General features: G+C 43.4%; 1 protein-coding gene across 5 annotated transcripts in view; it reads left to right on the plus strand.

Moving 5' to 3' along the window:
- slc45a3 (solute carrier family 45 member 3) overlaps nucleotides 1-13,335 on the plus strand; it is a 176,276-nt gene that overhangs the window by 51,891 nt on the left and 111,050 nt on the right. For 3 of the 5 annotated variants that reach the window (XM_059950125.1, XM_059950122.1, XM_059950128.1), the window contains exon 2: nucleotides 9,422-9,529. The exons of the other annotated variants lie outside the window; for them this stretch is intronic. The gene's annotated coding sequence lies outside the window, so the exon portion shown is untranslated. The remainder of the gene's footprint in view (nucleotides 1-9,421; nucleotides 9,530-13,335) is intronic. 5 annotated transcript variants of the gene reach the window in all.

The following is a 13,335-nucleotide window of genomic DNA, read 5'->3' on the forward strand; positions in this document are numbered from 1 at the left end:
CTGCTCTTGAACAGATCTCTTGTGCAATGAAGGTGAGCTCTTGCTCTTTTTGTCCTTGCACCTTTCAAGCCCTAAAAACAGACACCTCATCTGCAAGTCTGTTGGGATCATCTATTATATCTGATATTCCCGGTGTGACGGCCCAATGTAGGTCGAGGGATCGCTTCATTGAACATGTTTGCTGCATCCACCATAAAAGGTAGGGTTTCCCATTGGCCACCCGTTTCATTCCAACTTCCCATTCCAACGTGTCGATCCATGACCTCCTCCTCTGTCACGATGAGGCCACTCTCAGTTTGGAAGAGCAATATCTTGTGTTCCATCTGAGTGACCTATACCCTGATGACATGAACATTGGATTCTCTAACTTCTGGTCATCTTCCCCCCCCCCCCCCCCACCCCCTGTCTCCCATGGCCCACTGCCTTCTCCTTCCCCCAGGCGAGTGGGGGAGGGAGGGGGGATAAAGTGAGAAGCTGGGAGGTGATAGGTGGAAAAGATAAAGGGCTGAAGAAGAAAAAATCTGATAGGAGAGGAGAATGGACTATGGGAGAAAGGGATGGAGGTAATGGGCAGATGAGGGGAAGAAAGGGGTAAGAGAGGAGCCAAAGTGAGGAATGGAAAAAGAGAGAAAGCAGAGGGGGAGAAATTAGAGACATCTATGTTTATGCCTTTGCACTCTGTTTACAGCTGGCTTTGAACTGAGAAAAATACAGTAAATTTAAATCAGGAAGGAGGTACAGGAGCCTTCAGTCCCACAGTGTCAGGCCCAGGAATCAGTCAATACCCTTCAACCATCCAGATGATGAGCCAAACTTCTTTCAGCTCAGTGAACACAACCAATGGACTCGCTTTCAGTGACTGTACAACTCATGTTCTCGGTACTGTTATTGTATTTTCATCTTTTCTCAGCTCAAGCTGGTAAAACCTCAGGTATGGGTATGGCCAAACACACTCATTTCTCAATTGCTGGGAACTTTCAGACTATTCTAGTGGTGTTTAGTGTTGTGGCTTTCTGGAGATATACAGAGACATTGCTGTGTAGGCCTTATTGTTTAATGCTATTCTGTAGAACTTTGGAATGATGCCAGTTGTAGATAATTACTACTGGGATAATGCATATACCCTGTTCATGTTCCATAGTATGATTTATTATTATTTTTAGTATTTGCTCAGTTTGTCTTGTATATCGGTAGTTTTTCATTGATTCGGTTGTATTTCTATGCTCCACTGTGAATGCCTGCAAGAAAATGAATCTCAGGGTGGTATGTGGTAACATACAGCATATGTACTTTGATAATAAATTTACTTTGAACTTTGATGTAACATTTTGACATAAAGTCATTTCCACTTCCCATTTCGTTCTTGCATATAAAATTGCCAAATGAACACAATAATTTAAAGTGGGGAGCATTTTTATACTTGATTGGTGCATTTAAATTTTGACAGACGATTATTGTATAAAGCATTTAAAGCAGTTCTCCCATTCACAAGTCGCCTCTCTGCTCCCTCCTTAACTCTAAAATTCAGAACAATCACTGTCAAAGTAAATGCCTAAAGATTGTTTTATTTATGAAGATTATTAAAGTCCAACAATTGAGTTCTGCTCAGGCTATTTACAGCATGGATGTTTAACTGAAATCAATATTGGAACCTGCATCCATTGAGGACATTACGCCGAGCTTTTTGTTTTAATGAAAACCAAATTTGCTTTTGAACACTGTGATATCCTAAAGCATTTCAACTGAATTGTGTAGATTATAATCATGAGGTAAAAATGAAATCGGAAGGAAACTTCCAGGGACTGTGAAGGTGTGGTTAAAATTTAAAATGCATGAGTTACTAAGTAAATTATCAGTAGGATGCTTCCTCAAGCCTTGCTGTTATAGTTCCTCCCCCATGAGAGTTGCTATTGAAATGCATAAATGATGCTAAGTGAGTTAAACCACAAAGTCAGAAAAGGTTAGAGCAGGTTTCTTAATGAATTTCTATTTGTACAATTAAATCGTGACCTCTGCGAAACAACACCTCTGGCACTGAGATCAGTCTTTAACAAGTGTTGAGTCATGAGGCCGTTGACTAAAACTGCATAGAAACAGCCCTTTGGCTGAACTCCATGGCTATCTTTACTCACTATTATTTACTTTTAATATTCCTTATTGTAACTTATAGGAATTTTTATGTTTTTCACTGTAGCATTGCTGCAAAACAAGTTCCAGGGCACATGTCAGTGAGAATGAATCTGCTTCTGACCAAGATGTCCACTTAGACTGTAAGACATAGGAGCAGAGTTAGGCCATTTGGCCCATCGAGTCTGCTCTGCCATTTTATCATGGCTGATCCATTTTCCCTCTCGGCACCAACCTCCTGCCTTCTCCGAGTATCCCTTTATGCCCTGACTCATCAAGGATATCTGCCTTAAATGTACCCAATGACTTGGCCTCCATACCCGCTTGTAGAAAGGAATTCCACAGATTCACCACTCTCTGGCTAAAGAAATTCCTCCTCATCTCCGTTCTAACTGGATGTTCCTCAATTCTAAGGCTGTGTCCTCTGGTCTTAGGCTCCCCTGCCATAGGAAACAGTCAGTCTATTGAGGCCTTTCCACATTTGATAGATCTCAATGAAATCCCTCCTCATACTTCTGAATTCCAGTGAGTGCAGGCCCAGAGCCGTCAAACATTCCTCATAAGTGCTGGCCACTTAACGCTGGTCCTATTGGCTCAGGTTCCTCTGTGGCCTAACAAATCTCTATGGTGGCACATTGGTACTGATAATTTACTTTGACTAAACCTTTCCTTATACATGTACTCAACAGACTCCTTTTTAAAAATATTTTAAATTTCTGATGGAAGTTATGATAAAAAGGAATTAAGTTGTTTTAAGACTTCTATCTCTTCTATTTTTTTCCTTTTATTTTTGCTCTCTGAGTATGAATGTTCACAGAATAAATTTGGTTTACCATTGCTTTGTTCTGGCTGCCTTGCTCACAGGTGCCTCATCCTTCATAGGGAGCAGTGTGTTGAACTGACTCCCAAATAATCCGACAGCATATCGAAGGAGCGAGGAATCACACTGTGTGTGCAAGCAGAAAGTTTGGGCCATTGTTGCCTCGCTCAAGTTACGGCGGGGGGAAGGACAAAGTGCCTTCAAAAGGAATCTTCTTAGCCGCACAGTTTTGGTGGGAAGAATTCTCGCAGGTCTCTTAATGCTCGCAGCAACATTGACAGTTGTCACTATGGATTTTGCACGCCAGATACCAAAGTTTAGCCGGCGTTCCCACGAAACACAGAATGCACCCGGTCACCCTTTCAAAGAGCGTGTGACATTTATGTGTTTTATTTCACTTGAAATCCATAATTCTTCAGAAATTGCTTTGAAAGGTGGTAGTCCCTTAATCCTTTAATTGAAGCAGTTTGAAAACGTCTCTGGATTATTCGACCCTTGTTTTATTTTCAGTTGTCCTTTCCTTGGTTGAGTTAAAAGAGGCTTTTGGTCCTCCCCTGCAGCCCCCTCCCTTTGCTCCCCAACGCCTCCCATACTCATTCTTTCCTCGCACCACCAACTGTGGCCCTAAACCCCTCTGTGAACACCCATCCTTTTGACAATCCTTTGGTATTGTTTGCAAATGTCAGTGCTGCTGTGCGCTGACTATGAAAAGGACACCCGCCAGTACACTTGGTTTCCCCTTCTGCCGCCAGCATCCTCCACCCTCTGGGTGGGGTAGGATAAGTTCGATACCCCCTCCTCTTTTAAACTACCCCTAAAGTGTACCGTGGAAAAGTTGCACTGGCACTCGGTCAGATGTGTGCCCTGAACTTGCGCTCCCGAACAATGCAAACCCTGACCTGACCTCTTCTGACCTGTCCAGTCTCCCACTGAGGGCCCAGCAATGACACTTGTGGAAAAAGAAATTCAGTGGGGTGCTGTCACGTGAATTCGAACTGTGCCTTATCGTGCCTGAACACTGCACTATAGAAGTGTGGTGAATGGAGACTTACTACATGTTCACTGATTTTAAAACCACACCTACTAGTTTATTCATTATGCCTGATAAACTTAATGTACTTGGAGACAGAGCCTGGATCAGGATCTCCTGGGCCAATGAGACCGCCCTGCCCAGCAACTCACCTATTTAACCCTAGCTTAATCTCAGGGCAATTTGCAATGATCAATTAACCTATTAACTTACTCCTGCCTGTAACTGGTTTATAAGCTATTTAATTATATGTACTGTATATTAAGTCCTTGTTAATGTAAATTAACTACCATATTAGTATAATTTTGTTAATTTTCTTTAACCACACACTGGGAGTGGAGGGGATGTCCCCAACTGCGGGAAAGTCCAGGAGCAGAGGGCACTGCCTCAGAACAGGACATCCCTTTAGAACAAGGATTCTCAGCCTGGGGTCCACAGACCTCTCAATTAATTGTAGGGGTTCATAGCATAAAAAAGGTTGTGAACCCCAGCTTTAGAAGAATGATGAGGAGGACTGGCCAGGCTTGGCTAATGAAGTGTAGGGGTTAAAGGTCCAGTTCCCAACCCGAAGTTGCCTACCTGGTAACTCAACAGCTTTCCAAGCTGTATCCCTTGGACTTCATTGACCGCATCCATGCTTCCAGTCGCTAATCCTGTATTCACTGGTTTAAAAGAATGGAGGGGAGGGGAGGAGAGGGGAGGGGAGAGTCTCAGTGAAGCCTATTGAATACTGAATGGCCTGGATAGAGTGGGTGTGGAGAGGATATTCCTAAAGTGGGAATGTCTAGGAACAGAGGGCACAGTCTCAGAAAACAAGAATTGCACTTTAGAATAGAGATATGGAGGAATTTCTCTGAGCCAGAGGGTGATGAATCTGTGGAATTCATTGCCTCAGACAGCTGTGGAGGTCAATTCATTGGGCATATTTAAGTGGAGGTTGATAGGTTCTTGATTAGTCAAGGTGTCAAAGGCTTTGGAAAGAAGGCAGAAGAATGAAGTGTAAAGGAGAGTTGAGAATGGATATCTGACAGCTGGAAAGTGAGGCTGGAGAGGTAGTAATGGGGGACAATGAAATAGCGGAGGAACTGGATAAGTATTTTACATCAATCGTCACTTTGGAAGACACTAGCATTATGGTGGACGTTCCAGATGTCAAGAAGTGTGTAAAATTGCCATAATTAGGGAGAAGGCTGTTGGAAAACTGAAAGGTCTGAAGTCACCTGGGCAAGATGGTGGACACCCCAGAGTTTCTGAAAGAGGTGGCTGAAGAGATCTTGGAGGCATTAGTAATAATTTTTCAAAAATCACTAGATTCTTGAATGGTTCTGGAAGACTGGAAAAATGCAAATGTCACTCTTTGAGAAGGGAGAGAGGCAGAAAAAAGTATAAGCTGGTTAGTCTGACCTCAGTGGTTAGAAAGATGTCACTCCACTTCTTTAAGAAGGCAGGAGGCAAAGAGTGGGAATATATAGAGCCTTTTCTGGCTGGCTGCCAGTGACTAGTGGTGTTCCACAGGGGTCTGTACTGGGACTGATTCTTTTACGTTATATGTCAGTGATTTGGATGATGGAATTGATGGTTTGTTGCAAAGTTTGCAAATGGTATGAAGAGAGGTGAGGGGGAGGTAGTTTTGAGGAAGTAGAAAGGCTTCAGAAGGACTTAAGACATTAGGAGAATGGGCAAAGAAAATGCAGGTGGAATACAGTGTCGGGACGTGTACGGCCATGCACTTTGATAGAAGAAATGAAAGGGTTGACTGTTTTCTAATGGAGAGAAAATACAAAAACGGAGGTCATAATCAAAATCAGGTTTATTATCATCAGCATATGACATGAAATTTGTTAACTTTGTAGCAGCAGTTCAATGCAATGCATATTCTAGCAGAGACAGAAAAAAAGTAATAAAATAAAACATAATTAATAAATAAGTAAATTACACGTATTGAATAGATTATTTAAAAATGTGCAAAAGCAGAAATACTAAAAAAAAGTGAGGTAATGTCCAAAGTTTCAAAGTCCATTCAGGAATCTGAGGTGCAAAGGGATGGGAGTCCTCATGCAGGATTCCCTAAAGGTTAACTTGCAGGTCAAGTCAGTGGTGAGGAAGGCAACTGCAATGTTAGCATTCATTTCAAGAGGACTAGAATATAAAAGCAAGCATGTAATGTTGAGACTTTATAAAGCATGAGAAAGGCTTCACTTGGAATACTGTGAGTTGATTTTGGCCCCTCAGAAAGGATAGGGGCCGAAACTTGAGAGGGTTTAAAGTAGGTTCATGAATGTGATACCTGGGTTTTGGGAGGTCCCCAGAGCTGATGAGGTTGGTGATGGTATAGGAGACGGTGGCCTGGTGCTCCTTAGTGGGGTCATGATCGAGGGGTAAATAAGAGGAAGTATCAGAGAGTTGTCGTTGTGCCTTGGCCAGGTAGAGGTCAGTCCTGACGAAGGGTCTCGGCCCGAAACGTCGACAGTGCTTCTCCTTATAGATGCTGCCTGGCCTGCTGCGTTCCACCAGCATTTTTGTGTGTGTTTGATTAATGTGATTCCAGGATTCAATGTCTTGTCATCTCTTCTCTCCCCCCACCCCCCAACTCCTTATATTGAGCATCTGTCCTCTATATTAAAACTCAGATGAAGCCTCTCGAGCTAAAATGACTGTCATCTGCCCCTCCTTACAGACAGTAGGGGAACTGAACCTGGGGCGCTAGCACTGCTATATGAACCACCGACAAATAATTCCCAATCTTTATTGTCATTTTGAAATGGAGTTAAGTGGCAGGACACACCACTTGCAGCACCTTTTATGCCAAAGACCTTTATAAAAGGAAGATTGTGCTGAGACAGAAGCTCATCGTGGCTTCCAACCTGCACTGCGAGTGCTTCTCAGTAACAGGGATGGCAGCAGCTGGTATTAATAGGCTGGATGCTTGGCATTAGAGGCCTCTGTTGGTCGGGGTCAACCTTGGATGTTGTCTGGATACAAAAGCCTGGGCAGAACATGGAGAGCAAGCCCACCCTCCTCTCCACGCATCAGATGACCCCAAAGGAACGGCAGAGACCAATATAGTTTGGCACTAGCAGCGTCGCAGGAGTTACCAGTCAGTGTAGAACTCAACGTAGCACTGCCTTAGGGACTCCAGCTCCATACTTGTCCCTTGAGGTTTACTCCTGAAGCCTCCCCCATGAGCAGGTAGAGCCGCAAGGTAGCGGAGGGTTGAGATCAGAGTTTTCCTCCTACTGGATGAGCTGCCAACCGGCTGACGAGCCCCATCTGCCCAAAGTGTCAGGTTTTAAGGTGCCAGTAACCTGCCTTTGCCCCTTCTCCTTGTTCCGCTGGGCTTAGTAGCTCAGCCACGTGTGAAGGCCAGGAGCTGGACTTAGTTGTCACAGGTTTTTTGAGGTACACACCACTGGGAGAATTCAATAGGTAGTGGGAACTTGTCCCCGTTACCAACTCCAGCTATAACGATCTTCAGGATTTACAGGTTTGTTTAGCAAGAGGGTGGTGAATCTGTAGAGTTCATTGTCACAGGCAGCTTTGGAGGCCAAGACCACACATATTTGGAGTTTAGAAATGTACATGGAGCTTAGAAAAATAGAGGGCCATGGGTAACCCTAGGTACTTCCTAAAGTAAGGAGATGTTGGGCACAGCATTGTGGGCCGAAGGGCCTGTATTGTGCTGTAGGTTTTCTATGTTTCTTTTGTTGGCAGATAGATTCTTGATTGGTCAGGGCATGAAGGAATGTGGGGAGTCAACAGGATGTTAGGGCAGAGAGGGAAAATGGATCAGCCATGCGGAAAGGGTGGAACAGGCTCGATGGGCCAAGTGGCCTAACTCTGCTCCTATATCTTATGGTCTTAAAAATAATGGGCTTTAATAATGTTGAAATACTTGTATCTTAGGAAGTTGACAGAGTGAAACTAAACTTGGGAACTTATCTGATCTGGCTGCTAGAAATCCCAGTTTTAAGGAAAGCTCCAACTCTTCCATGAACTCATCAAGCATTTCAGGGTGTGGAGAGGACAGACTTGTTACTGAGAGTTGGCAGGTGCTAATGGTGTGCTGGTCATCTAATAACATGAGCATTCAGGTGATCTATAACCAGCCATCTTTATACTACTGAATCAGAATCAGAATTAGGTTTATTATCACTTATATTTCATGAATTTGTTTTGTGGCAGCAGTATAGTGTTAGACATTAAAATAATTACTGTAATTTACAATAACAATAAATAAATAATGGAAAAGAGGAATACTGTTCACAGATTCATGGGCTGTAGAGAAATCTGATGACAGAGGGGAAGAAGCTGTTCCTGAAACATTGACTGTGCCTTCAGGCTCCTGTACCTTCCTGATGACAGTAATGAGAAGAAGGCATGTCCCGGGTAGTGGGGGCCCTTAATGATGTTTGCCACCCTCTTGAGGCTTTGATTTTTGATGATATTCTCAATAGTGGGGTGGGTTCTGCCTGTGATGGAACTGAATGAGTCTACAATTCTCTGTAGCCTCTGTTGATGCTGTACATTGGTGACTCCACACCTGTTGGTGATTTAACCAGTCTGCATGTTCTGTAAAATGTTGGTGACATAACCAAATCTCAAACTCAAACTGGCAAATATTTGTCACTCAAGCAGCTTGAGAATAAACCTTGGAGACACCAAAGTTGTAGATGTTGGAATGTGCAGCCACGAACAGTATGCTGGGGAAACTCAGCAAGTCAGGCAAATTGCACGTTGCACATTTAGACAGAGATGTAATGTAACATAAAGATGGGATGTAAGTAATAAAGTCAATTCATTTCAGTTCAGATCATTGTCAAAATACATGTGCATCACGATATACTACCCGGAGATTTACTTCCTTACAGTAGAACAAGGAAATACATTAGAATCTATGAAAAACTACACACAAAAACTGGCAAACAACCATGTGCATATACAAAAAAATGATAATCAATATAATATGCTGAGAATACACTCAAGAACTTCTATAGTTGTACCGTGGAGAGCATTCTGTCAGGCTGTATCACTGTCTGGTATGGGGAGGGGCCACTGCACAGGACCAAAAGAAGCTGCGGAAGGTTGTAAATCTAGTCAGCCCCATCTTGGACACTAGCCTACAAAGTACCCAGGACATCTTTAGGGAGCAGTGTCTCAGAAAGGCAGCATCCATTATTAAGGACCTCCAGCACCCAGGGCATGTCCTTTTCTCACTGTTACCATCAGGTAGGAGGTACAAAAGCCTGAAGGCACACACTCAGCAATTCAGTAACAGCTTCTTCCCCTCTGCAATCCAATTCCTAAATGGACATTGAAGCTTTGGACACTACCTCACTTTTTTAGTACACAGTATTTCTGTCTTTAAACATCTTTAAAAAATCTATTCATTGTATGTAATTGATTTGTTTATTTATTATTGTTTTTTTTTTCTCTCTCTCTGCTAGATTATGTATTGCATTGAACTGCTGCTGCTAAGTTAACAACTTTCACGTCACATGCTGATGATAATAAACCTGATTCTGATTCTGACATGAGTTGTGGAGTCCTTGAAGGTGAGTCCATAAGTTGTGTTCGGTGTTGAAGTTACCCACACTGGTTCAGGATCCTGATGGTTCAAGGGTTCCTGAACCTGGTGAGACGAGACCTGAGGCTCCTTACTTCCTTTGCGATGGCAGCTGTGAGAAGAGAGCATGGTCTGGGTGGCATGCAGGAGCTCTGAAAAGTTTGACTGGTCAGCAGTGTGATGGGTGAAGATGAGGTATCTGGGGTGGAAGGGGTTGAGGGGAGGGCTGGGAATGGAGATGGATGGATAGAAAAGATTAAATTGCAGTAGTAGATGGGGAATGCAGCAGGGGAGGAAATGAAGTCGGGCAAGCAGAGGTGTAGTCATTAGTGCCCCACATCATTTACAGCTGTCTTGCAAAGAAAATTGGAGAAATATTTATACTATTAAATTAGAGCTCCAGCATAGAATCTGTGAGGCTGTAATGTGCCTAACTGAAAGATGAGATGCTGTTCTTTGACACAGAGTTAAGCCTCATTATCCCACTGCATTGTATTTTCTTTAAACCTTATTGCTCACAACTTGGCTTATGAGTTTCCTGCTTGTCAATGATACTCCCAGTTTTCAGGGGGTGTGTGTGAGAAGGGATCAATGGAGTGGAGCTGTGTTTTTTAAAAATTTATTTGTTTCCCTGCTTTTAATGTCTGTTCCTCATTACCCCTGAACTGAGGTGAACTTCAGGGCCAGCCATAATAGTGGGTCTGGAGTTTCATTTCACCAGGTTGACTAATGATTGTCGAATCCTTTCCCTGAGGCCATTGGTAAACCAGAAGTTACTTTCCCCCCCAGTCCATTAGTTCGGAGATATTTCTTCTGAGAGTCTGTCGGTCCTTGAGACGGGAGGTGTGGGGCTTGGAGAAGCGATGCGGAAGATTGTAATGTTGGAACAGCCAGCTGCTGGCCTCTACTCTCATTGTCACAGGGGTGACCTCCTTCACTGAATGGGGAGAGAGGGAGCCTGTATGAGATGCCGCATCGCTGTATAATGGATTTTAGATCACGGTTTTTTTGCGGGGCGGCTTTTGCTGTTGCTTGCGTGGTGGTAGATCGGTGCTTCTGGGGGGGTGGGGGAATCAATGCTTTAGCTGCTGTTTGTGCGAAGCGGGTGGGGTGGACTTCCGGGACTTGAATGCTTCTGGCATTCATTTCATGGGGTTCTTGTTTCATGGGTATCTGTGAAGAGTAAGAATTTCAGCTTTTATACTATATATATGTTCTCTGATATTAAAATGAACCTTTTGAAATTCTGCTTACTAGATTAATTTAACTTTAAATTAAATTCCTCCATATCATCCAAAACTCCCGGTGCAAGTTCGGTAACTTACCAGCCGTGCCACTGTGTCCCCAAGACATTTACAGAGCTGTCATAGTAGGCCGAAGGACCTTCTCTATGGCTGAAAAGTACTTTAGGGTGACTGGAGAGAGTGAAAAGGTCTTTCAGATGTAAAGTTTCCTCCTGTTACGTGCTTTTTCAAAAAAAAACTAACAATTTATATATTTTTGGGTCCAATTCCGTCTGGGACTTGACCAGTTGTCAGCTCTCTGTTTACCTGCTGCATTGTTGTTATATACACTCAGTGACCGCTTTATTTGGTACCTCCTGTATACCTGCCAGTTAATGCAAATATTTAATGAGCCAATCGTGGCAGCAACTAAATGTGTGGCAGCTTGCAAAGATGCTTTGTTGTTGTTCAGACCAAACACCTGTATGGGAAAGGAACGGGACCTGAGTGACTTTGACCATGAAATGGTGGTTGGTGCAAGACCGGTGGTTTGGGTGTATTGGAAACTGCTCATTTCTTGGGATTTTCACGCTCAGCAGTCTCTGCAGTTTACAGAGGACGGTGCAAGAAACAAAAAAACATCTGGTGAGTGGCCGTTCTGTGGGTGAAAATCCCTTTTTAATGAGAGAGGTCAGAGGAGAGTGGCCTGACTGGTTCAAGCTGACAGTAACTCAAATAGCCACACGTTACAATGGTGGTGTGCAGAAGAGCATCCTTGCCTGCACAGCCTGTGGAACATTGAAGTGGACGGGCTACAGCAGCAGAAGGCCATCAACATACACTCAAGTAGCCACTCTATTAGGTACGGGAGCTACCTAATCAAGTGGCCACTGATAGTATGTAGTTTGCACGAGGCTTCTGCATTTTGGTTCTCACTAGGCAAAAACCAAACTTGTAGAATTTCTTTCTGAAACATTAATAAATTCATGAATTCAGTGTAGTGCGGTGACATTTAAATAATTCGTTAACCTTAAAAAGTTGTGTTTCTAACATCGCGCCTGCTTCCTGGCGCTTCGAAGGCACGAAGCCACTGATGCTGCAATGTGATGGTGGAACTCAACAGGTCGGGCAGTATCTGTGGGAGGGTCATAATTGGAGAGAACTGTGTTTCAAAGTTACTATCAACTCCCACCGCTGCCTGTGAGGAGTTTGCACGTTCGCCCCGTGACCGATTGGGTTTTCTCCGGGTGCTCCAGTTAGCTCCCACATTCAGAGACACACTGGTTGGTTAGTTAGTCATTGTAAACTATCCGGTGACTAGGTTAAGGTTAAGTCGGGGATTGCTGGGCTTGAAGGATCGGAAGGGCCTGTTCCTCGCTGTATCTCAATCAATAAAAAAACGAGAATCAAATGAAAGACCGTCCAACTAGCACGTTCAACCAGAATGCAGAAGACAACAAACTGTGCAAATGTCAAAAGAGGAAATAACTAATATAAGTAAATAAGCAATAAGTATCGAGTACGTGAGCTGACGAGTTATTGAAAGTGAGTCTGTAGGTTGTGGGAGCATTTCAGTGGTGGGGCACATTGTGCAGTGGTTAGGTTCCTGTACCAGCTGCATTGGTTTGGAGGCACTGAGTCACCACAGCAGCTGGAAAGCTTGCAGTAATTAAATGAGAATGTGGAATTGAATATAAAAAGATGTTATCTAGTTGTAAAAATACCAGACTGCCATTTAAAAATCCATCTGGTTCCCTTGTGTGCATCAGGGGATGAAATCTTTCACCTCTATCTTAATGTCCCCTGGAAATGAACGCTTGCGTTGCAATTACCTTCCTTACCACTGACTTAACCTGCAAGCTAACCTTTACACTCTAACCTTCAGAGTCCAGCTTATTATATAAGGAGTCCATTCAGGAGTCTGATGGCAGCAGGGTAGAAACTGTCGCTGAGCCTCCCTGGCTCTCGTGCTCTCTGGCTTCTGTATCTTCTGCTTGGAGGGATGGGGAAGGAGAGTAGATCGTAAAACTGGTTTTCCTGTGTTAGAAGCGTGTCAAAAGAAAAAAGATCCAAAGTACATTTATAATCAAAGTATGTCTGTAGTATACATATTCCCCACAGATGGTCACGAAACAAAGGGCCACAGAACCAACCTGTCCAAAGAAAAATATCAAACATTAAACCCCACCTCCCCATCCCACACGCAAAAAAATTGGGCAAACGGCAATGAAAGAAAGAGCAAAAACACAGAATATAAAACACAGAATCAAAAGGTATATTTAAGTACAGTTCAGCTCAGTGCTCATTATCTGTAGGCTGTCCCAATTCAAAAATCACTCAAAAATTGAAAGAAAACAGTGCAGCCGGAGCTAGAACGCATCATAAACTTGAATAAGGCTGAATTCAATCTACAAACTGCGTCAATTAAAGCTTGCTGCGTCACCATCCTCTGAAAGCATCGAGGGAGAGTGAGATTCACTCACTCAAGGACCTTCCCTCAGGAAAAGAGGGCCTGTGTTAAAGGTGGAAGGTAGGAGGTTTGAAGGCGAACTGAGGAGAATTTATTTCCACA

The sequence above is a fragment of the Hypanus sabinus genome, chromosome 25 (assembly GCF_030144855.1).
Source record: "Hypanus sabinus isolate sHypSab1 chromosome 25, sHypSab1.hap1, whole genome shotgun sequence".
In the NCBI taxonomy this organism is placed as follows: Eukaryota; Metazoa; Chordata; class Chondrichthyes; order Myliobatiformes; family Dasyatidae; genus Hypanus; species Hypanus sabinus.